This window comes from Rhea pennata, chromosome 6, assembly GCF_028389875.1.
Source record: "Rhea pennata isolate bPtePen1 chromosome 6, bPtePen1.pri, whole genome shotgun sequence".
Lineage (NCBI taxonomy): Eukaryota > Metazoa > Chordata > Aves > Rheiformes > Rheidae > Rhea > Rhea pennata.
In genome coordinates, this window is record NC_084668.1 from 182,668 (window position 1) to 209,064 (window position 26,397).

The 26,397-nt window shown below is 37.2% G+C and overlaps 1 protein-coding gene across 13 annotated transcripts in view; it reads left to right on the forward strand.

The window, feature by feature from the left end:
* Positions 1-26,397, forward strand: part of BAZ2B (bromodomain adjacent to zinc finger domain 2B) — a 162,285-nt gene that overhangs the window by 40,272 nt on the left and 95,616 nt on the right. Inside the window, exon 1 of one of the 13 annotated variants that reach the window (XM_062578292.1) lies at positions 14,365-14,416. The exons of 11 other annotated variants lie outside the window; for them this stretch is intronic. The gene's annotated coding sequence lies outside the window, so the exon portion shown is untranslated. Of the gene's footprint in view, positions 1-14,364; positions 14,417-14,589; positions 14,626-26,397 lie in introns of those variants that run through there. One more of the 13 variants, XM_062578293.1, reaches the window with a different exon arrangement.

Sequence of the window (26,397 nt, forward strand, 5' to 3'; positions counted from 1 at the left end):
TGGTAATAGTCAGACAAAAGCAGGAAGACTGTATCCTGTTTCCAGTAGGATTTAGAGATGACTACAGGGAGCAGACATTGTGAAACTTGCGTAATACAGTAGAATACTACTTACTAATGTAAGGTGAGATAGTTTTAATGAAAAAGCCTTCTTTTCATAAAAACGAAAACCATTTTTAATGAAATAAGTTACTCACTAGGAAATACTGAAACTGGCACTAGCTCAAAATTAAGAATGTCAAACAAATGTCTTCCCTTCTCAGCCTCGCTGTGTCTGAATAAAGGCATGAACCTTTCTAGAAGGAAGGAGCTTCTATTTTTTTAATGTAAAAAAAAAATCAGTTTTAAAAACTCCATTTTTGTTTTATCTGATGGCCTTGGGTTTAAAAAGCCGAAACTGATTTCTCAGTGATTTGTAAAAGGTGTAACTCCTAAATCTACACTTAGCTTTTTCTTGGAAGAACTAAAAAAGATCTGCTAGCCATTTTCTTTGCAAGGTAGCTACAAACCCATTGAAAATACGGATACGTGGAAATAAGAATACAGCCGTTGCTCAAGTTTAAAACAGAGTATCTGACCATTTTGAACACTTGAGTGTTATTAGGACCCCTTCCTCTTGTGTTTTTGGAGTTATTACCCACACATGCGTCTAGACCTTATTCTGAGGAGCAGTTTTCCCTAGACTGATGAGCGTGGACTGAGAGCTGCTAGCTGGCTGTAGCTTTGCTGAACAGTCTGGGCAAATAGTGAACACAAAAGGGCCAAACTCGGTAGAAGAAGAATGTTCCATAACTGTTTTTTCCCTTTAGATGTGCAGTGGAATAAGAACAGGAAGATTTGTGCCTTTTAATCAATTTTCCTTTAGGCCTTAAAAACAAACTGAAGGAAGGTAATAACCAGGTGTAGGTCTCTTCCTTGAAACAGGCTTACTTTGAAGGGTGGTTATTTGTACTAACTCTGTGTCTCTATTATTCTGTTTATTTAGTTATGGTTAACCTAAACCTACCTAATCCATTTGTGAAGCATGTAAAAAGTTAAATTTGTGGAAAAAAGTAAAAAGACATATCCTTAGTCATCTGTAACATTTTTGTGGATACACTTAATTCTTTGTCCTACAGAACATAAATCTTTTTCTGTGAAGTAATACAGTAACAACACTGCCATCCAAAGAAATGGCATATTTTTACACTTAAATTACGTGTTCTGCTATAAGCATTTGGTTGCTTGAGGGAGAACTTGAAAAGATGAAGAGTAACAGCAAATAATAATTCCAAATAAAATATTATAACAGTATACTTTGTCAGGATTTTTTTCCTGCTAAAGTTCCCCTTTGAGTGGAAAAACATCTTGGCCAAAGACAAGGAAGATATTAAAGGATCCTTAAATTATATTATCTACTGTTGAAAGTAGTAGTAAGGATTTGGCAGGTTTTGAAAACTGCCCGGTTTCCTTCAACAGTAAGTTAGGTCTGCATTGGCATAATTTGAATCAATAACTAGGAGTATGAAGGTAAACAATAAGAACAACAACAAAGCGTTTAAGCAGATCTGAGAAAGATTCCATACATTTGAAATAGTGGCTCTGAAATATTATACTACCTTGCTGTATTTGCCCTTTTTCACCCTGTAATTACTCTAAAGGATGCAGAGAATTCATTTGAAGATGTACTTGGTAATGGAAAGGAATGGAAAGGAGATTTTTGTTTCCAGAATTGCATAAACATACTGCTCACTGTTTATAGCTGTGTAATTTGGAAAACAGCAGTTTATCTTTTGTGCATTTGACAGACTTCGAAGAAAAACTAAAACCTTCCAAAACAGTCCATCCCCAAGGAAATGAAAAAATTTATCTTCATACATGCGTAGCATCTGCAGATTTAATTCTATCTTTATTTCTGTATGACAACAATGAAAATTCCCTAAGAAACTCAGAATAGTAAGTTTTTAACACTACTTTATGTGCTTATTACACTAATTATACCTGATGTAAATAGAGGCAGAAGGCAATTAGCTTTTTTCCTCTTCTTTTTGCATACTATTTTTAGAAAAACTTTTCTAATTTAATCTTGAAGTAATAATGTGTTGGTCTTTGTTAATGAGATGCTAGATGATGCCAACTTGTCAGCTAATACGATTTTAAATTTCAGCAAAATCCACTTTGTGTGTGAATTTATATACTTGCTTGTATGTGTATGTTTATATCTTGTTACAAAGGAAAACAAATGAGTATGCTAAAGAAGAGTTAGGGAAAGAAAGTTACAAATTATATAAAAATTACAAGGAAAAAAATGCATAAGTTGTGTGTTTTCTTGTAGAATACCTTGTCGTAATAGTTTTATGCTGTTAGACTGATTTACTGTCTTGTATTTGATATTAGGCAAATTTTTCTTAAACACTACGAACACAACTTTTTAGAAAGTTACTCTCAAGTATTTCAATGTTGCTGCTGAAAACCAGATTTAATAATGGCCGAGCGCCAAAGGGTTAAAGAACAGATTTTGATTATGTGTTGTCAATCCATGATTAGCATCTGTTAAGAGGAATAAGAGGTTTATAAAGCTTCACTGTGCAGATGGCAACTGGAGGAGTTCAGATGTAAATTGAATTTTCTGTAGTATCACTATATTGTTTAAATGAGCTGTTTTTTATCTTTGTAATAGCAACAATAAGTCTGCACAGAAAAGGACAATTTCTTTTATTTATGGTTACTTCAAAAGCCCAAGACTTCAGAAATTTTTTGAAACACAGTTGGTCAAGAGTTTTCACTTAATTTTTTTGCTTTTGCTTTCTTATAGAAAAGAATGTTTTTAGCATTTAAACACAAAGCGTTGTCTGTTTTCGGGAACTGGGAAGCAGTTTTCTCATTAAACTTCAGAGCCTGAATAAACAACAGCTCTGTAATTTAAGTGTTCAGGTTAAGGAGGCAGTTATAGTCATCTGTTTGTAAAAGATAATTTTCCAAATGTAAATTGATGCAACCTTATCTTTTGAATCTGTGAACAATTGTCTTCAGGGACTTTTCTGCTTTTTGTAGCTAATCTGAGTACTGTGCTCCTGTTACTAGAAAACTGCTTTTAGTAGGACTTCACAAATTCATCACAGACAAGCTCCAAAAAGACTAGTCTGGGTAAGGGTTCATTGTAAGATCAAGGAAGGAAGGGCATATTACTTTTTTTTTTTTTTTTTTTTTTTAATCGATTGTTATCAGAGTTCAGAGTAAACTAAATTTGCTTTTATTTGATTTTTTTCTGATTTGGAGGTTATTAGCAAATCGTATTGTACTAAAGAAATAGTGGAATCAAGATAGTCAAATCTGAGAATGATCTTTAAATAAAAAGGAGAGGTTTTGTTTTGTTTTGTCTTTTAATACTTCGCATGTTGGAAATCTTATTTGGATGTGTTTATGTTAGAGGTTGATGTGAAAATAGAGTACCTTGGTGTCGAGAGCAGCACATCTCTTTTCAACCAGGTGTGAATGGCACAAGGCCTGAAAAAGAGGGTTATAGTGAAGAAAAGTCAGACTCTACTTGGAAGTACACAGGGAGGAGAGGCAAAAGACACAACTTATGGCCAGGAAAATTTTGATTAGATAAAATGAAAAAATTCTACGTAATGAAAGTGGTCAAACACTGCTAGAAAAACTGCAAAATCTGTATCTTTGTAGGTGGTCAGAGTTTGTCTGGACAAGGCCTTGAGTAGCTTAATCTAACTTGGATGTTACCGTGCATTTAGCAAGAGGTTGAATCTGTAGGTTCCTTTTAATTTATTTTATTGTGTGGTTCTATCTTGAATTGCAAGTTTCCTAATATTTTCTTTGTTTTCTCTATGCCTCTTTTTTTTTTTTTTTTTTTTAAGGAGAAAGATAGAAGCAGAAAGAGGTAATACCATCTGGGAATTGCTGATCTAAGCTGGTTCTTTGTAGCAGGGAATATGTGATAGAAGACAAATGCAGCTGTAGGAGATAGAGGTATTCTGACAGTGATCTGAGCTACTGTTTTCACTGCCCTTCCACATCCCCAGTGAGATCTTCCGTAATGCAGCCCTGTCTACCATATCTGGCCACTTGTAAATGTTTTATTTTGTCTTCCTCTTCAGCTGTGCTGTATAGATTTCTTTGTAGTACGGCATCTTAAAGACATAGTCCTTTGTTCTTTTGCTGGGACTGGTGTTCTCCAGTTTGGGAACCACTGTCTTAAATTTGGATGCGGTGTTGAGCCTTTCTTCAGGTTTAACTCCTAAGGCCCAAGAAAGAGTGAACAATTAAGTGCTGATCTATATTTGACCTGAGACAAGTCTATTCCATGGAGGTCTGTTTCCTTGTGTTCTAAAATTTGTCAACCCACTACCTTCACTAGAAGAACTGAATAATTAGTTAATGGAAATGATGAGATGGATGGAGGAAGTTGAATTGCAGATGAGATACGAAACAACTGAAATGTATATTGGCACCAGCTGGAGAATGGAACAAGATTTTTTTTTTTTTTTTTTTTGTGAGAGATGTGATATGAGAGTGTCAGGTGAATACCTGTAAGTCATAAAATAAACATACGGGATTTGTATCTGCCTGTATCTGTCTATTCTGAGCATTTCTAGTGCCTGTATGGAGATGCTGCCTGAACTATGAAAGCCATGTACGGCAGTCTTCCGAGGTTTAATTTAGCTGGGGAGATTCTAGGGGGCTGTATTTGGGTAATTGAAGAGCCATTTTTCCATATGAATTTAAAAAATATTCACGACTTAAATTGCATTTATGTTTGGAATATTAAAACTAGCTTCTACAAAAAGTGGACACTGGCCATAGTGCAGGTAGAGTGGCCAAGAAGTAAAATGGATAAAGTCACCTTTAAAAAGCTATCTTTAAAAAGCTACCTTTATTGGGTGGCTGGCAGTACTATTTACATTTCAGGGAGAGAAAGAAAGACATGGACATGTCAAGGAAGTGTGGGGAAGGTATAGTTGAGCTTGTAACCTGTGTAGTTCACAAGGATTATGATGTAAATCATCATAAAGTTACTTGTAAATTTTGTATTGTGCGCAAATGTTTGCTGCCATGTATATAACAAATTGAGGGTTTATATGGCAATAGTTGGCCGTGTTGCTAGCAGATTGATTGATCTGTCTCTCTCAAAAACATAAAACTGAAAATTGTTGGTCTTGTGGTCCAGTCCCACTGTAAAATCAAGTTGCAAAGTTCACAGGTTAAAAAATGACTTCAGTGAACCAATGTGTACCTGAATTTCAGGACTCCAAAAGCTGCTGTCAGGAAATGTATTCCCTGCTGCCTTTTCTTGACAGACCTAATGATGGAAAATTCATTTTTATGATAGGAAGTCCATTTTTTATTTTTTTAAATCTGTTTTTCTTTTCTCATAGGAACATAATCCTTTAGGTCTTCATTTAGCAAAGCAAGATCCTCTTTCATTTATGTCCCAGCTGTAACTTGTTTTCCTTTTTTGTTGTTTGTTAATTTGTATATAGGTCCAGAAATGCAGAGCGAAAGAAGACAGTATAGTTGTGCTGATTTCAGTAAAGCTGTGTTAGTTTATTCTGCATTAGAATGATACTAGGCCTCTTTTATTTATTTGGAAAGCCAAAACAGCATTAATTTGAAATTTCTGTGCAGGTATGTAAGTAGACATTGTCAAATTGTTAAATGTAATTGATTTTACATGTTTTATCAGTATTTGAACTCTATTTTCTCCTTTTTTAGCATTTAGAAAGCTAGTTCATTTAAAACAAGCACAACAACTGAAGGTGTGTAGAATTTGGAGTTTTAACATTCTTGCACAATCAGATCAAATAAGAAATGTTATCTTAGAGGACAGCTTAAATGCCTATCAATTCATTAAAGCATAGAGCTTGTGGAAGGGATATGTGTATCATCTGTTTGAGATGTGTAACAGCGGTGATATCAAGGTGAAAGCAGACTTGTGGAATGCTTGGAAATCATTGATATTCTGACTCTGAGGCTGTAAATGGCTCTGTGGCAGATGGAGTCTTCGTCAAGCAAAAGAAAAATGGCAGCTTTGGAACATCATAGATGTTTTTGCTAGCAGCTCAGCACACAAGCTGTGACCTTCTAGTGCTCAGGAGTTTCTCTTGTGCTTTAACAAATAGTCCTCTGATTTTATTCCCTGGAAGTACATAAATAGTAGTCATAATTCACTACGAATTAGGGTATTTCCTTATGAAAAAACATAAGCCAGTTTTATTACCAGATTTTTTTTGAAAGTAAGCTTTGCAGGATGCCTGCAATTTCTATATAAAGCACCAGAAATGTGTGTGTGTGTTACTTGAAGCAAGAAGGCAAATGTGTCTGCAACACACAATACGAAAATTGTATACATACTATTAATTCCCTGGAACATAATTTTAAACTTCAAAAAGAAACATAGTAATTTGGACAGTGTTCACTTTTAGAATATGTTCATAACATGGGTGCCTGTTTGTCTAACTTTGGTAAAATACAGAATTATAGGTTATTTATATCGAATAAGCTATCTTTTGATTAGACCAAAGGGGAAATATATGATTGAATTCAGAGTCATTTGTGAATTTGTCTTTTTTCTTTGTTGCTTAAAAACTTGGATCTTACGGCATCTGACGGCATCTGGTTCTGAACACCATTGATAGCGTTTCTTCTATGTTTTTCTACTCTCACTGAATTAAACTTAGAGAACTAAGACTATGTTCATAGAATTAGGGTTCACTTTTATCTGTAGGCCCTGAGTTGTATATTCGTATTGCTATTCTTGCAATTTACGCCAGTTTCCACCAATTTTTGAAATTTGTGAAGTTTGATATCCTATAAAAAGATTTATGCATGATTACCTAATGTCACATATTTTATATTTACAGTAGACTTTGATATCTGTTTTGTCAGTTAGTGATTTGAATTAAAATATCCCTAATAGAACTACTCATGTCAGTGGAAGTAGTATATGGCCTCAAGAGCCTATAACATCTTGTAAAGGATGCTCAATTGGACAATTGACCTATATTACAGAGTAATTAGTCATTGTTTAAATTAAAAATGCAAGCATTTCACAACTGTCACCTACTAGCAATACTCTTTAGCCTACTTGACAATTGTTAGAATTATAGAAAGCAATCACTGTTCATCACAGAAGAAAATGACCTAGCACTTCCAAGGGTCAAGGTTGTTTCATTAGTATCTTTTCTCTTCCATCCTCTGGAGGTTGTAGTTGTAGTCTTCGCTCTTGAAGGTGAGCCCACTGTAATTAACTGTGCCCCTCTCCATTGAGTTCTGGTCATTTTAAGTGGTGCTTCTAAAAACTTTTATTTATTTACTTTATTTTTAAAAGAAAGACAGATGGGTTGTAGTTGAAACTAAAGTATTTTTGCTGGATATGATTCAAATTAGTCTTTATACAGTTCTTTATTAGAACAAAAATTGAAAATGTGCAAGTGAGAGTAAAACAGCTTTGTACTACACATCTGAATGTTTATAATATATAATTAAGCATTTTCAGAATAGAAAGAAGTGGAAGGAAAAAAAGGCCATGTGATAGTCTTCAACTCTTAAAGCTCTCAATGAAATAAATGTCCATTATTAAAAAAAAAAAAAAATCTGCATATCTGAAGAGAGTTTATGGAAATTTTTATGCTTTCTATTTACTTTATTAATGGTGTCTCGTATTTTGATGGTGTTCTCCCTGCAACCTATTGTAGTGTCTTGATATGAATGATTCCAAGGATGGTTAAGCCCAGTTTCAGACCCCTTCCCCTCTCAGTTTTTCAGTGGTCTCTTTGTGTGATGATGGCCCTCTTAATTATAGGATGAGTGTATTGCTTATGCTCTGAAGATAAAATGATAAGAAAATAACTTACAAGTCACTTTAGGTTATACTAAGTAACTTCTTTATCTCATTTTCTTGTAGTAGAACTAACTAATTAGTCGGAATGTCTTCATGGAATTAAGGTTTTGGAATGGTAGTTAAATAAAAAAACCCTCAAAACTAATTTTCTGTTGATTTGAATTTGTCGTTGGTATAACTTTGGAGCTTGTCATCAATAATGCTGACTTGATAGTAACATTATGGTAACAATATTATATTTCTAATATATTCAGTTGTTTAAAAAAAAGCATAAAATTTAGAACAACTCAAAACTTCAGTTAGCTGTATAATTAGTTTTAATAGTTCTGGGGTGAATTCAAAACCAAATTTTGATTATCTTGGAGCTAATGGTACAAATAGATCGCTTTTTATTTTTGAAATACAAAGCAACATATATCTCTCAACTCCAAAATACCATAATAGTATTATGAGAGCAAAATTGTTTCTGAATTTTTTTGTAGTGTTTTAATCTTTTGTGGTCAAATCTGAATAGTGGAATAAAGAATTCCATGTAGTAAGTAGTCTTTTTTTTAAAGACATTCGGTTTTACTGTTATATACAGTGCATGCTTGCACATATTTTTACTGAAGTTTCTGGATTGTTTTACTTGATTTTATGATGATTTTGCATGTTCTTGCAAAGTAATTACATTTTTATTCATGTCATGGTTCTAAATTCTGCTCCAATTTAATCACTAGATAAATGCAGAAGAGATTTTATGAAATATATTTTCATTTCTGTATTAATTGGTAAGCAACTTCAGCTTTGGAAGTATAGTTTATGTTCCAAGTGACACATCATTTTTATTAGATATATTCCTGCAGTTTTACACAGAAATAAACTCTTTTGTCTCCTTAGCACCCATTGATTTTTCTTTCAAGGGTGTATTAACAGTGCTGATAGAACCCATGCAATTAGCATCTACATTAGCAATAAAGAAGTAAGTTCTGTAAAATGACGACTGTTTCACATACAGTGTTAACAAAATATTTTACAATACTGCTGTACGTGAAGCAGTGAATTCTGAAGGAGGACAAAATGTTTAAGTGTTGAGAAAAATGAGAGAAAGAACAAACGATGCAAAAAGAAAATGACAGTGAGATCTTGGTTTAATACATATGTATTCCAGGTTGATGGCTGATTTCATTAGCAAATCTCATTGTTATGCAATGTCTGTTCTTCTGCAGCAAAATGAATATTGTATTCTCTCAGGCTCTGTGTGTGTGTGTGTCTCTTTTACGATGATAAAGTAAAGATTATACACTTAAAGCTGTTTTAATCTTTTAAAACTTTTTCTTAAAAAGGTTGTATTTTCAAAATAATAGTATACTTCAATTTTCCGATGAATTTATAAATTAAGTTGATGAAAAATGGCAATTTAACCCCCTTTTCTATGTGCATTTCTTTGTCGTGTTTACAACTTGTTTATTTTTTCTGAAAACTTTTAGTATTAACTGAGAAATATTTACTTGAACTGAATATACTCAAGTATCAAAAATGAAAATTTAACTATGAAATTATTGTTCTGTGGAAGGCTTTTTATATTTAATAGTAACAAATACAGGACATTGAAATAGACATCACTGCAGTCAAATCTCAGTGCATGAATCTCCCTCTTTGTGTTTTAAGAGAATATACTGAAAAATATTTAGTTGAAAAACTATTTTGTTTACTGTAAGATGAATCAACATTATTATGACTTGTTCTGTGATGTAGGACAACTGGTTGCTCAGGGTACTAGTGTGCTTTAGGTTGTGGTTTCTTTGCAGGAAATTTAAAATGCACACAGGTAACTTCCTTAAGGCAAATATTTTCCTATCCTCTTACTTTCAGAGTGTATTCCATATATAAAATTTACTAGGTCCAAATTAGTACCAAATGTATGAAATGCTAATAAATTAGTGAGAAATTGAATATTTTGTATAGTTTTAAGATTAGTTCCAGGTAACAAGACAGCACAAAAGATGTTGTGCCCTGCAGTGCCGTGAACAATGAGGTATAGTTACCTGGGCTTTCAGTTATAAGCATTGGAACAATTCTGTTCTTACTGAAAGAATGAATTTTAGGATATTTTTACAGATTTGTGCAGTAAAATATTACTGGCTTTTACTGAGCAGTAGTTTTTTATTACTTGCTGTGCTTATTCCAATTCCATTTTATGGATCAAATTGATAGGTGAAGTATCCATGCATTAGGGAAGTAATCTGATGTGAAAAGTGTACTTAAAATGAAGCTAAGTCGTGAGTAGTAGGACCAATATATGTGACCCGAATACGGAGGAGGTAGAACAAAGAAAAGATTGCTATCTTTCCTTCTTGGGAAGGAGATCCTCTTCCTTTTCCTTTGCTTTAGAAGGACAGGAACTACCGTAAGGAGGGAAATTTAGCTTCTAAGTAATGTGCTAAATCTGTATTTTGGAGAGAATGTGTGTCAGGCTTCAAAAGCTTGGTTGATTCGCTTTTTTGTTGGTGAGATCTAACTGAGAGGAGGTGATGATGTGTCTGATGCTGCATCTTGCAGTTTTCAGGGGCGGGGGCAGAGCTCAGCGCCCTCTGTCATGCTGAGTCAGAGCGGGCCCTGAGCATGGGGCCGCCCAGGTAGCATCTGTGGGGAAAGGTGGTACTCAGTGTTGTACCTGCGGTCAGGATCTAATTTACAGGAGGATGAATAGAGCTTTGCTTTGGTATGTGACTGCATGGAGGGTTCTTGGAAGTAAAAAGGTGGTTGAGTCTTTTGGCACAGCAGGGATATGAGGAGGAACTTTTTTTCTTTTTGTGTCTTGAGTTGGAGATCACTGTCATTTATGCTTTTATTAGATTTGCTTGGGAAAGAAGATTAAGAACTTTGTGTGCTCTACTGCAGAAAATGAATTCGGAAAGTAATCGGCTGTCCCTTTTCATCTCTCCTGTGCATTATCTGTCCGTGCATCAAATGTCAGAGGACTTCAAGTAAAATTACCAGAAGCAAAAGACAGAACAACATTGGATGTGAAAATTTTAGGAGCTACTTTCTCATTTAATGCACTACAGAGGTGACTGCAGGGAGTTCACACTGTCCAAAGCCATTGCTGCATCTTACCTGTATTTGGAGATGACGCTGAATTAATGTATTATGTTTATACATGGGCTTACTGTCTTGAATAAGTGTTTCTTCATCAAAATAATCTGTAGTTTCTATAGCAATTTTTGTGTCTAAGGAGTGATGCAGAATACAGATCTCTGTTCGCCTTCACTATGATTGTCTAGAGGTTAACTGTTCTTTTCTCAGGTGAGCATAAGCAACATTAATAATTCACTGGTTTTAGTTTCCCGTGTGACAGGACAACCTGTGAAGTCCTAAGACAGAAGTTACCTTGGCATGAAACTACTGGAATGATACAAGTAGTTCTGGATAGCTCAGCTCTCCTTTTTGGATTTGTATTTGCTTTTGGGTAGTGTTGGGATGGTTCTTACAATTTGTAGTGGTTTGAATCTTTGCTCTCTGAAATGCCTTTAGCAGGAATTGTCACTTCCATTAGAGCAGGTAAGACTGTTCAAGACATTGTGGATGTTAAAAGTTAGTTAGTTCTTCAGGATTTTTTATTTCCTTTTTGTGACTGTAGACTTAATACCTCTGGGCAGTGTCAGGGAGGCTAAATACAAGAATACGATATACAACAGTGCCCACGTTTACAGCTAAAAATGTGCTACAGAAACTGATGTCTGGTGTTCTTTTAAACCCTGTGAGAAGGACTGTAATTGTTTGGGTTTGGCTTCAGAGGTTTACACTCTGCCATTTAAAGAAGACATTATGCATATTTAAGACATAGCTGTACTAGTGATTTGTTTAATCTTATATTTCAGTATACAATTAGGCCTGTTTTATAAACATGATAGCCTGTTTTTCACATTGGAGTTCAGAAAATCCATCTGGGCATTCTGTTTTGCTATTTCCGATGTCATGTTTGTGTCTCCAGCATCTTCCATTCCCACTGCAAAGGCAAAATAGCTATTCTATCATAAATGTTTTTCACCTTACAGGTAATATGTATTGAAATAATTGTAGGAAAAACATCTTCTGTGAGTTGATATTTGAACATATAGAAGTAGTGTGCATGATTCCCCATACGTCATTATAAAACTCAAGTTGATCCTGGCTATTCTTGAGTGTGTAGATTTGTGGGATGAATTTCCAGATTGAGATGTTAAATCACTATCTCATAAGTCTTGCTGTGAGAGCCTGCCTGCAGTGACATCAGAACCAAACTTCTGGTGATTTCAGTAGAAAATCTATTTGTACAAGTATTTTTAGACTGCTTTAAGAGTTTGGCTGATGCCTTCTCTTTGCAAAAGGCTTTTTTTTTCCCATTTGAAGGTTGCATATTTTTACTCTTTCTTCAGAAACACTATATGAATATTGTTTGAGAAGACTACCTCTTTGCAAATAAGATAAAGAGGAGTATAAAAGCAGATAGACAAAATGTTAAAGTTTTGATATAGTTACCTGCTATATCAACCTTACTATATCGTTTACTTATGGGAATGAATTATATCCAAGTGTTTGGTTATGAGACTATGGCCATAATAGTTTTACCTGTTACAAACATAGCTAGCGGAAGTTCTGCTTTGGTTATTATTTAAGTGTTGGAGATACTTTTTGTTGATATATCTTACCTTGTTTGGGAAATTGTAATGATGAAGTAACTCCTTTAATGGCACAAGTTGTATCATCGATGGTAGGATTTGCTGATACAGATAAACCCTTTGTTTTTTGATGAACTTCCTAGTAATTCTTTATGTAGGTTTTTTCTCATAGCTTTGTTCTTTTCCTTTCTTGAGTTTAATATGAAAAATGACTGAGATGCATTTATAACAGTTATTAGAAACTTTTATTGCAGTAGATTGTTCTGCGCCTCTGTTTCGTTCATTAACAATGTTACTTTGCTGTATTCTCTAGTTCTTCTTGCTTAACACTTTTGAGTTCGAGAGAGGGAGAATTAATATGAATGAATTTACCATTTAGCTTATTTCCTCTATTATGAGAATAGTCTTTTTTTTTTTTTTTTAATCTTCTCACGTATTACCCTGCAAGCTCTTGTGCTGGTGTCTTAGGGCACCTTAGCCATCTTAGTTGCATCTGTGTTCTGTATAAGAAATTGGCTTTATTTAGCTGTTAAATTCTGTCTTGTATCAGTGGGACAAAGCTGTTTGTTCTGTTTGCCTTGGGGTAGGAGGCTTTTTCTCCCATTAGTCAAGGGGTTTTCTTTGATTGTTTATTTCAGTTTCATTTGGTTTTAATTTTTATTGTTGCCTAGGTGCTGTTCATTTCCATTAGGGAAAATGTTTTTTTTTTGTTTTGTTTTTAACTGAACCTTGTTTAAGTTACTTCTTGGAAAGCTTTTAGGTAAGGAAGAGCCAGCTTTTCCCACTGGATCACATCCGTGCATCTAGTCCATATGTGATTAATTTTTGTGAGGAGGAAAACAGGTAGTTACAAAGGCAGTAAGGAGCCCCTGCAGGAAAAGGGAGTTGCTGTTTGTCATATGGAACATCTGCAAAGCTGCTTCTTCATTGCGTATCAAACTTCTGCTTTCAATTGCAGTAAAAATGTTTGCAAGAAGTACTGGTCCTCATAGTTTCTCTAGATGATTATTTTGCCATTTAAGTTCCTTTCTAGAATAGATTCTTGTAGACCATTTCCAGTATGTTAAATAAAGGGGAAAATATCTAAAATCTTAACATTTGTATAACTTATCAGTGAAATAATGGTGACAAATGAGATTACATTTTCTATGTTATGTGTATGCTGTGAAGGTAGCACTCTTACTCAAATTGTTGCTTTGAATTTTCTTTTTCCTTTTACAGTTGCATTCCGTACGTTAATTATGATCATTTCTGAGCCATGCTTCTTAGCTTTTTTTTCTTTTTCATGTTTGTTTTGAAAATCGATGCCGAAGACATTCAGAACACAGTGATTAGGATCTTCATTCGTCAGTTTCAGGTTTTTCTGGTTGTAATTCAGGTTTCCATTTCCTACTGCTTCCTCATACCAGAACTATTTTGTAAGCAGTTTGTTTTGTTGCATATATGCACATAATTGTCAGTTAACAGAAAATAAGTTATTTCTTTGGCTTGGCTTGGCTTATAGAGGAAAACTGTAGTGTAGTATTGACAATTATCTGACATTATGGAAAAAAATACCTCCCTCATGGTTCAAAGTCATTTGTTCAGATAAAAATATCGCACATGTATATGTTATACATATAAATATCATATTTCATTCTCTCTGTCTCTCTTGCAGGCAGTTAAAATACAGGTGCACATTTTACTGCATTTGTCACCTGGGTTGGTTTTCACCAGGTGAGCATGTGTTTACTTGTGACCTAAGTGCTCCACCTGTCTTTCAGTTTGTTTACCAGGAAATAAAGATGTGTAAACTGCAGGAAGTACTATTTGACCCTCCCCGACAGTATCTCATTACAATAATTGCTAATCTCCGAGTAAGACAGCCATGTTTTGTGTGTAACACAGAGGAGGAGGTTGTGTTAGGAAGAATTTGGATGCTTCCTCAAATAGAGCGTGTAAATGTTTGCTTTAATTTTATTTTCACGGCAGCTTTAGCTAACAGACTTCTGGTGACCTTTGGGCTGAGCAAAGCTCGAGCGCAGGAGCTGGTGTTTGTTCTCCTTCCTTGGCTGAGCCCCCCGGGCTCGGCTGCTTGTTTTGGAGCGCTGGCGTTGCTCTGTAGCGACAGGATCATGGCTACTTCCTGATTAAACCACTCTCCGCAGTAAGCTGTTCACGTTCTGTGTCTGCTCATCTGTAATGCCGAGTGACCGGTGCTTTCCTCTCTGCTTTTATCCCCCCAAGTAGATATTTAAAATGCTTATAGATGGAAATAAGAATATATAGAGCTGTAATGTTATGTTACTAATTTTTCAGCATTTCTTCTAAGAAAGGGAACTGCTGTTTTATGTATTATATGCTGCTTATCTGACAGTGAAAAGCAAATAAAACTAATTTGCATGATTTAAAAAATATAATATTAGTCTGCTTAGGAACTTAGGTCAGTTAACCACTATTAGCTTTATGAAAAATTCTGGTGAGCACTGAAATGAACAAATACGATGATTAAAATGCATATGTAATACATTTGGAAGTGTAACGGTAGTTCACAGTTTATTATTTATAGCATTTGCAGAACTGTTTTACATCTGCCATAGGTTTTATTCTCTTGAAAACTTAACCTTTTCTGTCAGCTTTTGTTAAATGGATAAGAAATTTTATGCTGCTTTTCTGTATTTATTATAATTTATGTGGGATATTTTTCCCTCAAGTAATTTCTGATCTCTTGCTAATGAGGACTAGGTGGGTATGATAGTTGTAACTCAGTGCATAAGTCCACTTTATCTCGCCCCTGGGTATTAGTTCAAGAGATTTCATCCTCATAAAGTGATGGTTGCAGTGTACTGCTGGTCTTACTCTACTCCATTAAATGGGTACAAAATTATTTGGTTAAGGTTGACCTTACAGTGACAGTTCATGCAGAATAGAGTTTGTAATGCAGAGTAGTATGTACCATCGTAGACATTACTGAAGTTCTACATCAAATAATACCAAGAATGTTCTTGGTTATTTAACCTATGTCTTGAAAGGTGCTGAGTCAGACTTCTTGGTTCTCATGTAAATTTACATTAAAGTAGTATTGTGCACTTGGTAGAAAAGGACTTCTTGTCTTTTCACAGCTGTAGTGAACTTACAATAAAATTACTGTTCTTTAAAACGTCCATTTCTTTGCATTACCTTAGCTTGGTAACTAATTACACACGGTTTCATTTAGTAACAGGAGGAAACAAGTTTATTTGCAGGCAGTGGAATTCAAATCAAATCTGGAAAATTATTATTCGAATTTGAATGGAGATGATACATGTTTTCAAATTAAATAGCCAATATTAAGAGACTTGTAAAGTAGATAGCGTATATGAGAAATCTTTGTCTTGCCATGCGTTAGGGAAAAAAAAAAAAAAAAAAGCAGGACAGGGACAGTGTTCCTGCAGCCTAGGGGAGAAAGATGTATTTGGAGAAGTGTGAGCTACTAGTTTGTATAGATGAGGGCAGGGTGTGGACAGGAGAATGGCTAGAACATGTTTTAGAGAAGAAAAGAGGATAGTAGAGGAGGAAAAAAGCAGAGGTTCAGTCTAAAACATTTGAGAAGTGGTTTGTTAAAGTGCTCCTCTGCTCAGGTGGTTGTAAAGAGCTGTGCATCTGCAACAGAGTTTATCTGCCCCGTTCTTCCCCCAGACCCTGAGGGTGTGTTCAGAGGATTTCGGGGTTTGAGTGAGATCAGCATTCCCACTGAAACTGCCCTCCCTGTGCTGGGAGTACCTGCTGCCCAGGAGAGCTTTTCTTGCAGTGGGGGTAGTCTTCCGTTTCTTACGGTTGCTGTTTCCCTTTCCAATCCCTCTATTTTGGCTACTTAATTTGAAAAGACGTGACCAGGAGAATTACACCAATCACTTTTACAACACATGATTCCATTAATTACTTAGCAAAATACTGAATGTCTCCTGCTACTAGATAAAATCGTACATAATTTCATTTTTATGAATAAATTAAAATATACTTAATATTGAAACTTTTTAAGAAATGCCCAAATTTGGGTGTCAGCAAAAACATGCATGTCATCTACCACTTCTTTCAGAAGCTCTGCAGTTCTGGTCTTGTAGAAGTGTTTCCTTGCAGTTGCAGATCTCTCCACAGACTCCATCCCTGGAGAGGTTCTTACCACATGCAAGGCTCAACTCCTCGTAGCTGAAGTTGTCAGCTCAGAGCCTCAGTTTAGTTTCCTTGGGAGAACTGGAGTTCTAGGAAGCGGGGACAGCCTTGACGGGCGCTGGAGCTACCTGTTCATGCAGTCATGACCTTCCAGTGTAGGTCAGTGCTCGCGGCTCTGGGAGGCATCACGGGGCAGGCCCCGCTCCAGCCGCGGGGAGGCAACGTGTCCATGTCCCGCGCCGCAGCTGTGGGCCCTGCATGCTTCCCGCAGCCGTCCCCGCGCCCTTCCCACAGCCGTCCCCGCGGCCTTCCCCGCGGCCGTCCCCGCAGCCGTCCCCATGCCCTTCCTGCGGCCGTCCCCGCAGCCGTCCCCGCGCGCTTCCTGCGGCCGTCCCCGCAGCTGTCCCCGCGGCCTTCCCCGCAGCCATCCCCGCGCCCTTCCTGCAGCCGTCCCCGCAGCCGTCCGCGCACCCTTCCCGCAGCCGTCCCCGCGCCCTTCCCGCAGCCGTCCCCGCAGCCGTCCTTGCGCCCTTCCTGTGGCCGTCCCCGCACCCTTCCTGCAGCCGTCCCCGCGCCCTTCCCGCAGCCTTCCTGCAGCCATCCCCGCGCCCTTCCCGCGCCCGTCCCCGCGCCCTTCCCGCAGCCTTCCTGCAGCCATCCCCGCGCCCGTCCCCGCGCCCTTCCCGCAGCCGTCCCCACGCCCTTCCTGCAGCCGTCCACGCACCTTTCCTGCAGCCGTCTCCGCAGTCTCCCTGTCTGTCCCCACGCAGTCCCCACAGTTGCCCCCGATGCCGCCGTCCCCACTGAGGCCCTGCGGCCCTGCCCGCGTGGGTGGGGGCACCATGGCTGTGGCCGCGGCCGGCAGGGCTGTGCTGTCCCTCCGCTCCCGCTGCCGCTCAGCCGCCGCACGCTTTGTCGCTGGCAGGCAGCCCTGGCGCGCGCTGGCCTTGGGAAGGGCTTAGGGCAATGCCGCACGGCCTTGGTGGTCTTTAAATTGTTAACAGGCTTCACCAAGGAAATAGCCACCTGATGCAGATAAAACCAACTGCAGTGTTTTACCTAGCATTCTTTGGCTGTGTGCAAAAATGTATCGTTTGCCTCATGCCCTTGCTAGGAGCCTCAAATCCAGATGCAAATTCTGGCTTGTACACTTGTTCACATCCTGGACGGCAATACAGATGGTTTTTTATTGTCTTTTCAAATAACTCTGTCAGATTATTTGATTTCTAACAACTTCTTAGGAGTGCATAAATAACACTGAAATATCAAATTTGTACCTGCTAGGTATTAGGAATAGTATTGAGAATGGGGTGGGCAAGGATAATCTTTTAACATTGTAATAGCCACTGTGGCTTATGATTAAGGTTATTTTTATTTCTTATAAATGGATTCCTTCTTACTATTCAGATATACATCCGTGGATATGTGTATATAACTATTATTATTATTATATATTTTTCTTGCTTAAGTGAATCAATTTATTTTACGATCTTATTGCTTTACCACTGGCAGGAACAATGAACAAATAACCAAAGTAAGATCTTCCAAAAATGGGGGTGGATCCCAATGATGAGGTTGATGAAAGCAGAGATTACTCAGGTTACGCCTGAAACCGGTTCTGGATTTCCACAGACCCGCATGAGTGGAGCAGCGCTTGAGAGCGGGTGTCATCTCACTGTGTCTCAGCCTTGCTCCCTCGGAGTGTGAGTGGGAACCAGTATGTTCCTGATATGTGACACCATGAGTTGCTCTAAGAGTCCAGAATTGAGGAATGATATGATTTAATTAGACATGATGCCAAAACTCATGATAGACTTCATCATTGCCATTTGCACATGGACTAATACTTGTCTTTGCTTGTGTTGGAGAGCTAAAGGTACAACTAGGATGTTTGCTTTTCTTTCCTTTTTTTGGTTCAATGTAAAACAGAATATTAATGAATAGTGACACTGAAATCCTGAATTCAATCCTGATTGAAATCAGAAACTAAGACAGGATGTAAAGCCTGAGGCAAGTATAGGAACCCGTTGGAAGTATTAAAATCCCCCCGGCCCCCAATGCCCTCAAAGGAGTTCAAGATTACTGTCTTTTCATTGGCATACATGAAGTGTTCTGATGGTCTATAGGTTTAGGGATATAGAGCCGAGGAAACCTATTCTTTGCATCTTTATTCTAAAGTTTACAGGGAAATTTCTATATGAATTCTGAGCCAGTTACTTTAGCTCGGAGTATGCTACATGCTCCAGTGTGGAAAGCTAATGCTAGCTGCCACCGCTATTCTGTATGAAAATGCGCAATTGGATTTCTCAAACAGCATTTCTAAGGTTCTTCATATATTTAAATTACCAGGATCATACACATGGCTATTTCCATCTTAAGTTTTGAAATCCTGCATACACTGGTGATACAGTCTGGCAAAGTCTTGTGTTTGTTTTTGATCAGGACCATAATATGATAGAAAGGCAAGATCTTGTTAAGTGTACTTACTGTGCATGTTTCACATTAATTACGTGTGTCAGACTTGCCTTCTTGTTTAGGTTGGCTATAGGGGGTGGGTGTTGGGGTGGCTGAAGAATGAGAACTTTAGTATCCTTGTTTTAATCAGAAGCTTAATTGGTGGGAAAAGGAAAATGGAATAATCTATTAGGAACAGAAACATGCATCTAATTTTTAATACAGGTATAGGAGATATGCCTATCTTATATGGACAATCTCTGAATGCCAGCCTTTGCTAAACCAAACAGGCCTGAAGAATCTTCTTTCAGGAGTAATATGGAAAGTACTGCAAATTCTGTGAAATGAGGGTTTTCCCATTGTTCCTCCCCTCTTTTCTTTGAAAATTAAACTACCAGTTTGCTAATAACATATTGCTACTGCTGAGTGATGAGGGTGTACTAGGGTCTTCGTTTTTCAGAGGACCCACTTGCTTATATAGGCTTGGGTTCACACATATAAATAGACATTTAGTTTAGTTTTTAGTCCAAAATGTTATTTCTTACCAGAAATATCCAGTTGTGAGGACCTGTTCCCCTTTGCTTGTATTGTCAAAATTTAACTAAAATTTTCTCTGCCAAGTAGTTTTTTTAATTGTGAAGCAAAATAATAAAGCTTTTTACCCAAGCAGGCAAAATATATTGTTTATAAGCGGCATTTGCATTTTGGAGAGATTTTTGTGTATGTAGATGTATGCAGATGCTTCATGTTTCACAAAATTAGCCTTTGTGTCAGTGCGTTCTGTCATTCTTGGGAAAGATGAGCAAGGTTCAGTTTTGAAAAGACTAGCATCTTTGGCACAAGCACCTTGAACTTGAGCAATTCCCAGATGAACCTTTAGTCATCTGTAGCATCTTATCTTTAGCAATTCCCAGATGAATCCAGATCAATCAGAGATATCTGGACAGGCTGGAAAGTTAGGTGAAGAGCAACCTCATGAAGTTCAACAAAGGCAGGTGCAGGGTCCTGCACCTAGGGAGGAATAACCCTATGCACTAGTACAGGCTGGACTGCAGTGGACCTCAGGAAGTCATCTAGTCTAATCTTCTGATTAAAGCAAGGTCAGCTGTGAAGTCAATGACTTCATTGTATTGGGGGGCTAAACAGTACATAGCTGTGTAAAGGTGATCTAAAGAATACTGAAAAAAGGGGGATAATGACTTCCTCAGTCTCTGGCTGTGCTCTTGTTTACACAACTCAGGATGCTGTTGATCCTCATGAAGTTCAACAAAGGCAGGTGCAGGGTCCTGCACCTCGGGAGGAATAACCCTATGCACTAGTACAGGCTGGGGACTGACCTGCCGGAAAGCAGCTCAGCAGAGAAGGATCTGGGAGTCCTGGTGGACAACAAGTTGACCATGAGCCAGCAGTGTGCTCTTGCAGCCAGGAAGGCCAATGGTGTCCTGGGGTGCATCAGGAAGAGTGTTGCCAGCAGGTCGAGGGAGGTGATCCTGCCGCTCTACTCAGCTCTAGTGAAGCTGTGCTGGGAGTACTGCGTCCAGTTGTGGGCTCCCCAGTACAAGAGAGTACAAATGGAGCTACTGGAGAGAGTGCAGTGTAGGTCTACAAAGATGATGACAGGATTGGAGCATCTCTTGTATGAGAAAGACTGTGAGAGCTGGGCCTGTCTAGCCTGGAGGAGGGAGGACCGAGAGGGGATCTTACCAATGTCTACAAATACCTTAAGGGAGGGTGTTGAGAGGATGGGGCCAGACACTTTTCAGTAGTGCCATGCGACAGGACAAGAGGCAACAGGCGCAAAGTGAACCGCAGGAAGTTCCGCCTGAATATGAGGAAGAACGTCTTTACTGAGAGAGTGACGGAGCCCTGGCACAGGTTGCCCAGAGAGGTTGTGGAGTTTCCTCCTCTGGAGATACTCAAAACCCACCTGGATGCAACGCTGTCTAATGTGTTCTGGGTGACCCTGCTGAGCAGGGGTGTTGGACTAGATGATCTCCAGAGGTCCCTTCCAACCTCAACTGTTCTGTGATTCTGTGAAGCTCTTGCAGCTTTTGCCATGAGAGGTTCGGGAGGGCATTCTCTGCTGATCCTCTTCAAGAGATGCTGGCTTCAGACCCTCTTGCTGAGCCTGGATGTTGAGGTGGAGGAGATGAAATGTCTGCCTGTCAGCACAGGCAAGGAGCCCAATGCAGCAGTAAAGAGTCGGTTCTGGGACTGCGGCAACCGCGAGACGTGAAGTGTCTGAGTTACAGAAAGACATCAGAAATAAGGTGCTTTTGGCAGTTTGAAAGTTAGGTTTTAGAAACAAAACAATAGGCATTTATTTCAGCTGTCCCACTTCAGAAATGTTTGACCCCAGTGTATATTTGTTTTCTGTAGTGTTTCCCATTTAGTCCCTTGTCTGCTCTGAGGCTGTTCTATCTGACACAGTTAAAATGCTTGAAGTTACCATGTTTTCCAACCAAACTGTAACATGGTTAGTGGTAGGAGAAAAACAGATTATGAGATTGAAGAGTAAAGGATCTTTTTGAGCTATTAAGCAAAATCTTCAATATTACCTAAACCTGAAAAAACAGTACCATAAATATAAAATTCACATGAAAGTATGATAAATAGACACAATGTAGGCACTTCTAATGACACAATTTTGCCCTGCAGTGACTGCTAATGAGTTAAGTATGTTAATAAATTTACAAGAAATTCTCAGCTAGTTCCTGAGGCATTTTGGAGGTTTCCAAGTCACTGTGGGACTTGCATGACTTTCTACGAAAAAATTCAAAACACTGTAGGATTTTGTTTTCTATTCTAATCAGAAGAGCTTACTTCTTTTAGTGAGCTCTTCTGATTAGTAATTTAAAATCTCTTTTAGTAATTCTTATTTACCACAGGGAAATAAGAATAAAATGTCCAGTTTAAAAGGATAAAAAGTAAATGCTGTGTTTTAGTTGAAATATGTACTTTGGCAGGATGAGAGTTGTGTGTTTTAAGTTTAGATTTAACAGATACAAATAGCTATTCAGTATTCAAAGTAAATTAGTACTTCATTCAAGATCAGTTTTTACGAAGTAGAAACCTCATGAAGAGTACAGAAATGGATTACAAAATTGTAGATAAATTATGCAATAGTCAAAATAGCCAGCTGTTCCAACATTAATTTACTCTGTTTGACTCTTTAATAGTAATAGCATTACATAAAAGTAAAGAAAGCTCAGATTGAGAGTCATATCCATAAGTCATTAATTACAAAGTATAACTATGTTGATTTAAAAATAGATTAATATCTAGTCTGTATAAACTTTTTTCTATATTGTACTCAGTTGAGTTCATACTGAGTTAAAAGTGTGATTATGTATAATTGAAATCTAAGATATTTGTAACTAAGATTTCTAAAAATTATTTTAACAGTTAAAATTATTTTAAATTATTTCTAAACTTGACTCATTCTTGTTTATTCAAAGGTATACTTCTGAGGAAAATGCATGGTCTGTCTGTGTCTCTAATATAGCTATCTAGAACCTATTTTAGAGTCTTAGTTTAAAAGCTCAAGATTAAAAACTTATTTTTCATATGGAAACTCAAAACCTTGTATCTTCTGCCTCTTACGTATTTTTAACTCCTCTGTCACTTTAACATAGAAGCATGTTTTTCTCCTGTGTTTAAGTAGAACCAGTCATGATAGAATAGTATCAATTATCACTTGTAGAGGGCCTGAAAATACTGTTTGGAACTGAACAAAAGGACATTGTAGCTGATTACTTTTCAGTCCTGAAGGCTGTATGTAATAGCTGTTGCCCAGAATTTAAAACAAGTGAAATAAATCAGGAAAGTTCTCTTTTGAATACAGATGTGTGGAATAATACTGGATGGAATGTATTCAGCATTGAACTCAGTGATTTTCAGTGTAGCTGGAAGATTAGACATAAGTTGGTAACTCTTGAGCTATTTGGAACTTTATTTTGTAAAGGGGAAGTACTTTGCTGTTTTAAGACATGATGGCAAAGAAAATTGGCATTAAAAGAAAAGTCTCCTGAGCAGGAGAGGGCATCTACTAGTTTTACTGAAAAAAATGCGAGGAAAAAAAAAAACAACCACACATTCATAGCTACGTAAGGAGAGGGGCATCTAGTTGTTTTCAATATCTGAGTAGAATTAGATTCTATAAGAAAATGGAAGAAGTTTTGTAACATTTCTTAAATTGACAGTTTTTTTTCACAACTGCTTGTCATTTTTTTCTGTCTTGGAGCTGGCAAAGAAAAGTGTTCTATACAGTAATTATTACAGTTTTCGAGACAGGGGTTTATTTTAGATTAAACGTAAAGATAAAACGCTACTGTAATCATTTGATAATAGACTTTCAGAACTCATTACAAGAATTCTAAACTTTGCTTGCTCTCTTGAAGATGTGATTAAATTATGCGTTATTGGAACTCCAGTTCATCACAGGAATGCAGGATTTGAATACTTCATATACTTGTTCAGCCTGTAGTAATACAGGCTGTTGTGTACCATGCACATAGTTTTATAAACATACTGAGACCCAAATATGAATTAAAGAATGAAAGTAAGAATACTAGTGTAGTTTGGTAGATCAGTTGTATTAGATCTGCACCTGAAATAATTATTTTTGTTTAATGTTAACCAATGAAATACTTACCTCTGTCAAGTGTCAGAAACATTTAGAATGCATAAGAAATTCTTTTTCATGGTCAACTGAAATATACTTTTCATTTAACAGTAGTTTTCTCCTTAACTTTCTGCCTTGTAAGAGAAAGATAATGTGAACAAAATCAGGAGATGGGTGTGTTACTAAGTGACGTATGTCTAAGTATTGTTATTAAAAGTGCTGTCATAAAACCCTGGTATATCAGCTGGTGTTGTATGGTTTATCAGCTAAACATTAATTGTGCTCTTCTCTCCTTGCCACTCTGTGGTGGTACTTTTGAAGTTAAATACTGCAGGATACATGGGTCGTCATTTGTGAAGAATTTTGTCAGAATTCCCATGAATGAGTAGCTCACTTTGAAGTACAATATTTATTCCTACCTAACTTGATGAATAGGGGATTAGGTGGGAAGAACAGCTCTCACCTTGGTCTCTAGAATGCAGCATTTCAAGTTTTCTTCACTGAAGGGAAGAATATTTGTATCAGAGTAAGCATTAGGATGGAGGGTGTAGAGAGAAGAAAAATCTTTTTGTTAGATAGCTGTAGTTATCAGAGATAAAGGCAAGTTTCAGGACATGTTATTGTCATCCACAGGCACTCCAGTGACATGTCTGTCTGCCAGCTCTCCAGAACCTCTGCTTTCAGTGTTTCTGCACTTGATACCTAGATTACCATTATTGTACTAGTAATTCAGTCTCTGAAGTGGATAGTTAAATCTGTGTTTGTAAACGGTTTGTCTTCAGAGAGGAGATGGCAAAGCCAAATCCAGTCCTTCAAATATGCAGAGCTTTCTAGCACCAGAGTGATTTGGAGATTTCAGGCAAATTAGCAAAGAAGCTAGAATTCAAAATTGGCTGGATCACAATGGATTTAAACTGACACTAGTTCAGCAAGAGATGTGCATGTTACTCTAGCATATGACAATATTAGAGACTTGCTTGGCTGAGGGAGCAAAGTGTTGGCGCTTCTACCATTTGAACAGTTCAGCTGGTTTCTCACAGTTGGCCCACTGCGTCTTAGCGAAAATGAGTGCCTTGAGAGCCTGGGTTCGTGTTACATGTGCGGATTAGGGGAACAGGACCTGAAAAAGTTTGGTTTTGGCAACATCACAGTCTGAAACAGTTTTGTATTCATGCAAAAGCTTAAGCTTACTGTACAGAATGTTTGGAAAAGGTTCTGCTTTGCAGTGAAATGACAGGGCTGTCTTACTTCCTCTGTGCTACTGCTGCTACTAATGAGGATAGTAAGACAGGAACTTCCACAGTTCAACTTTTTTACAGTTTTTCTTACGGAGTTTATTTTTCCGAAAAGTTCTTATTTGCCTTTAGAAGTACAGAGTGCGTTGGGGGAGGAGGTAGTCAGGAGCCAAGTTCTTAACTGAAATTCATCACAGCTAAAGCATCCTGTAAGCTATTAGGAAAAGCTCTGCTGCTTCTGTTTCTGAGGTAATTAATAAATAAATGCTTTTGTTCTAGGAGAAACATTTGATATAAGCCAATTTTAAGAGTAATTGAAGTCAATCATAATGAAAACATTGTCAGTCTTACACGTGGCTTAAGGTGAAGAGTGTATGTGGCGTATATGTTGGCTTAGTTGTTGAGCATCTCTGTGCCAGTCCTGTTTTCAAGCCAAATTGATTTTAAGATTCCAATCAAAGATTTCCTAAATACAACTTAAATGGCTAGTTCTTAATGGTCTCTAAATTTGGAAGGCTTTTCTTATTTATTTATTTTTTTTATACTGCTGTGTAACACTTGTGCTAAGTGGTAGTCACCACAAGGTGTGCTACTTTTGTACTGTGGGTTTGTTTTGATTTGCCATTAAAATGGATTTGTAAATCCTTTTAAAATGAAAACACAGTGATACTTTTTTACATTTCTAAGAGACATTTGGCCCAAACTAAATCACTCTAAAGAGTCTGAATATCTTCTTTTTTGATGTATTACTGTATGGTAGTAAGGAACAAAAAAACCTGGTAAGGCTGCTTTGACAAAGTGAATAATGTATCAGAATCTTACATGGCAAGAGATCAATAATTTAAAAAAGGCACTACTAAAGAATGAACAATTTCATAGAGAGAGATCACATGCAAAAAGTAGAAACAAAATGTGCACGTGTTGTGTTGTTACATATGTTCGGATTTTCCTGAAATCTATTTTAGTGCATTCGTATTTTCATGTAGTAATTTTCAGCAGAACGGACCAGTGTATTCCAATTGCAGTTAAAGAGGCCAATCCATAAACCACCTTTACCTTATAAACATAGTATAATATACTTGGCTATTTTACCTTCATTAAATAACTAAGTGGGCATATTTTATATAGCTTCCAGGCCTTAGTAGAGAAACATGTTTTTTCTTTTCATTTTTCAAAGTTTTGGGTTCCCAAATTAGAGCATAATAGTCTTCTCTACATAAAACATTGAGAACTGACTTTCACCTTTACCATGCTCTTACTGTTGATGCAAGATTTTTTTTTCCTCCGTAGCTATTTCTGTGTTGGAAGAATTCCTATACTTCCGCCCCCCACTTAATTTTGAATCTTTGCTGACAGCAGCACTTCTCTTGTCATCGATCTTTTAAATTTAATTCAATTTATTTTTGTTTGTATTTAAATACAAAGTGTAATATACCTGTATTTTGTCTTAAATGTTCCTGTTTATTTTTATGAG